Here is a 4,774-nt window from a genome sequence, read left to right on the forward strand (position 1 = left end):
TGACATCTTGTAGGGTGGAAACAAGTTCATTGGTAACGTAGGAAATCATACAAAACCATTATGAATCACATGTTATTGAATAGCTTTGGAAACTTTCTTAATAGAACAATTGTTCACTTTCATGCCAAAGATATGGTATAGAGTATGCTTTACATACCTGACTGTCAACCTTCAATACTAGTCCTAAATGGACTTCCCGTCTTTTCGGATTACTTATCTACAATGAACATATATAGCAATCTAGTATTAGCGATCAAACGTCACAATTCAATTATTTGAATTCACCAAACTAGTGGTTAAGTAGTAAGCCTTAATTACACTATAAAGGGTGTCACTTTAACCCTCTTATACTCCAATTACATTCACATGCCATACATATTCATACAACATCCTCCAATATCAAGTTTAGATTCATTTATCCTTCCAACCAATCCATTAAACCAAATTGAGCCATAGACATAAATAATCATCAATTCAATAGTATATCACCATATCCACCTTCCATTACTCAATTACCATATCCATCTTCCACAATTCAATACAACCAAACCATGTAAAATAGTCCATAACCCTATTTTCATCACCTTTCAATAACAACCAATACATATAATCCTCTATCACACATATACATATGGAAAAGAACAAAGGCAAACAATATTCATACCTTAGAATTCACCTCTTGATTATGCAATCCTGTTTTCACAAATAATAGGTGCCGTTCGAAGCTCTCGAGATGACAAACACAGTTATCGGATTACTTTGGAATTTCTACGGTTGAATCAAAAGTAATTTAAAGGTCAAATTTGGCTAGGGTTTGTTCTTTCACAATGATTGATGATGAAAATAAGTTTTTGAACTCATATACATGTATATATACACATATTCCCATCCATAATATAATAGGAAATGACCAAAATGCCTTTAAAATTTAAATAATGTCAAATCTGTCCTTTGGTGGACTGTTTTGATAAGCTAAAGTAGATCGACCATAACTCTTTGCTTAGATATCAGATTTGGGTGAAATTGGTATCGTTGGAAGGATAATTAAAAGGGATTTTTTTTCATATAAAGTAGGCCACCCATTTCGTCCTGTACAAGGAGTTATGGTCGTTTGAAATTGACCCTAAAAATCTATTTTGATAGGCTGAAGTAAAACGAGTATAACTCCTTACTCAGACGTTGGATTTGGATGAAACCAATTGCATTGGAAAGAAGACTCAAAGATATTTCTTTTCATAGGTCGCAGCTCTCCCAATTCATTATATTAAGGGAGTTATGATCGTTCGAAGTTGACCTAAAAATTCAGCTGGCCTCAGTAGTTTGTGTGCAGGAAATTTTCCTGCACATTTACTATTCTTAAATATCCCGGCCACCATTTTATAGTTTCGAACGTGCTCGATTATATTCGAAACCTATCCATTTTAGAAAATCTTTCTATCGTTGGAAAGCTTATTCAATAACCTTCGCATAGAACCATTGGCGGGCAAATTCTGGTATAAATAAAATAAAAAAATTAATTTCATATAAATAAGATCAATACACGTACTTGAATACGGGGTGTTACATTCTTCCTCCCTTTAGGACATTAGTCCTCGAATGTTAGCGTAGTTATTCAACCGAAACAAGTTCAAGTCCATCATTAACATTCACATCATCACATAAATAATATGCATATATATAAAAAAATTACTTGTTAATGTTCTAACTCCTTTTCTTGAACTTCCTCTTCATCTTTGAACAAATGAGGGTACTTAGATTTCATTGCTTCCTCAGCTTCCCATGTAATCTCTTCCTTTTGATGATTTCTCCAACGTACTTTCACAGATGCTATCTCTTTATTTCTCATCTTCTTAACTTGGCGATCTAGAATAGCAATATGCACTTACTTATAGGTAAGATCTTTCGCAACTTGCACATCCTCAGTACAAGTGATATGTGATGGATCTCCGATGCACTTTCGAAGCATTGACATTGAGATAGTCCTTGACTGATACTTACTAGACCGGATCAAACAGAAAAATAATGAGTGTTTTCAAGACTATACCTTCCATTGAAGAAAAGAAACTGCTAAAGTACAACCTCCTATGTTTGAGGAAGAAATGGTATCAGTTTTTTCTCTCGCTCAGGAGGGATAATTTTATACCAGGATGGTATCTGCAGTTTGAGCAACTTTCGTAGATTTGGTAAAGTTTGGGGAATCGCTAGAGGAAGCCATTCAAACAGGAAATATTGTTAAAACCCCGACATCATCTAGGTTTTCCATGTTTCCAAAGAAGAAAAGAGAGGATGTCACTGTGGTCTCTACTAATTCTGTTGATAAATTGAAGAGAAAATTCAAGCCTAGAAATATTCTTTCCTCACCACTGTCATCAAGTTTTCAGCTTGTATTCTATGCCCAACCCCAATATCAAGCTCCACTTCTAAATATTTTACCCCAGCATCAAGTTCCGCAGCCAAATTATCAGTTTCATGTTCAAGCTACTCTTCCAAATAACCAAATAAATGTCCAAACGTCTCCAAACTATCTTCAAGTACCTCCTCCTGCTAATTAAAATCAGTATAACCCCCCATGTGTAAACCTAAAAAAGAAGCCTCCTAGAAAATTCACTCCATTGGTTGAAAGTCGTACCCATCTATTCGAAAGATTGATGAAAACTGGTTATTTACAGCCTATTCCACCAAAGCCTACCAATCTCAATTCTCGATTTTTTTAGGCCGATCAAGTCTGTGCTTATCATTCAAGAGCGCCCGAGCATAATACTGAAGATTGCATCAATCTGAAACACAAGATCCAAGACTTGATTGATCAGAAGATCATCACTCTTCAGGCGCCGACACCAAATGTCACCAGTAATTCATTGCCTAATCACGAAGGAGCCACAGTTAGCTGATCGAAATAGTAGGCTAATGGGTATCTAGCAAGACTATTACTAAGGTATATTTACAAAATTCCAAAAGGATAGAAGGAGTGGAAAAGATAAAGAAAGTCGTGGCTGCCTTGAGTGTCTTGAGTAAGAATTTGGAAGGAATTATTGAGCCTATTATGGTCCCAGGAAAAGCATTTAAGCGTGGGATATGGTACCAGCCAAGAAAGGAAGATGATGGTCTTAGGAATGGGATAAGAAATCTGTTCAAGGGATGAAATGATATACTAGAGGATTTCCTAAAGTCTGACGAGGTGAGGAAGGTTACACCAGGAGAGGCTTTGCAAAATTGGACTTCCACTCCACTCATAATCCATCATCTATCGGGGTACATGAAAGGGCAATTACTAGTAGTTTTAAAAATCGATGATGATCCGGAGGAGGCCCCGTGATCCACCCTTTTATGTATCAAATTTTTATTTCGTGTTTTACAGCTTTCAAAAAGGCATGGTCCCGCATTTGCGTGGGTCATGAGCCATAGTTTTTATTTAATTTTCAAAAGGCCTCCCTTTATTTAAGAGGTTATTTTGAAGTATAATTATATTATTATCTGTTATTATCTTGTTATTATCTAACATGGTTTATTTTGGTAGCAATAATTTTAAAACCTGCCAATGCTATGTCATGAAAAGGGTTAGATGAACAAAGCGAAGGGAATGATGATGAATAAAAGAAGGTGATGAGGAGCAGTTAGTGGTAGATATAGAGGAATTTGAAAATCGAGAGACACCTAGCCTGGAGGAGCCCTAATCCTACATGAGATGGATGGTCAGGAGTGGACCAAACTAATCAATTCCAATGCTGTAAAGATACTATGTTTGAAAGATGTTTTAGTTTTGTTTCCTCGGTTTATCTGTAATTGCCTTTATAGTAGTATTTGATTTATGATGTATAATTGCCTAGAATTTCTTTTCCCTTTATGTACGAACTATGTTTGACCTGAATTCCCAAGAATGGGATACATAGGTGGCCTATGTCAGCTTTGGTCAACCCCTTAGAAAAATTTATCCTTCTTTTTCATGTACGAACTACGTTTGACCTGAATTCCCAATAAAGGGATACGTAGGCGCCCTATGTCGGCTTCGGTCAACCCCTTAGGAGAACTTATCCTTTTCTTTCATGTATGAACTACGTGATGACCTGAATTTCCAAGAAAGGGATACGTAGGCAGCCTATGTCGGCTTCGGTCAACCTATTTGATTTTTCTATATATCTTTAGCGTGGTTCTGAACTATGTTTGACCTAATTCCTGTTTCAACGAGATGTTTGACCTAATTCCTGCTTCAACGAGATACGTAGGCGCCCCAACGGTTCGGTTATATAACCCCAGAAAATGGAAACTGGAGAAGAATTTTGAGAAGGAATCTAAAAAATTCTCAAGAGGAAGATCATCATCCCACAAAGAGAACAAAGACCAATAAGGACTCCGGATCCTCTCTAGCTGAGATTATCTCTAACAACTTTAAACTAGGGAAAAAATTTTGAGGAAGACCTCAAAATTTCCACCAAACACTGGAATATATTTCAAATCCCCCAGCACCAGAGGTCAAAGTCATGTTTTGAAAATCACCAGTTGCGATAAAATCTAGATAGACTATGTCTCTGATAGAGAGACTATACGATGTTGAATCCCTAGCAACCCTTCGTCAAACGTTAGACATAGTCAGAACCAAGAGGAAGACATTCGACGGGCTCATGACATGACTGACAAAGATTTTTCTAGAGTTTTTACAAAAAAATTTGAAACTGTTTTCCAAAATTAAGGGTACTTTCATAAATCTATACAAATCTTTTACTTAGTGATTGCCTAGGCATCTATTGGAACGAGGAGTCAGGGTGGAAGTCCCAAC

This window comes from Capsicum annuum, chromosome 5 (genome assembly GCF_002878395.1).
Source record: "Capsicum annuum cultivar UCD-10X-F1 chromosome 5, UCD10Xv1.1, whole genome shotgun sequence".
NCBI classification, from domain to species: Eukaryota; Viridiplantae; Streptophyta; class Magnoliopsida; order Solanales; family Solanaceae; genus Capsicum; species Capsicum annuum.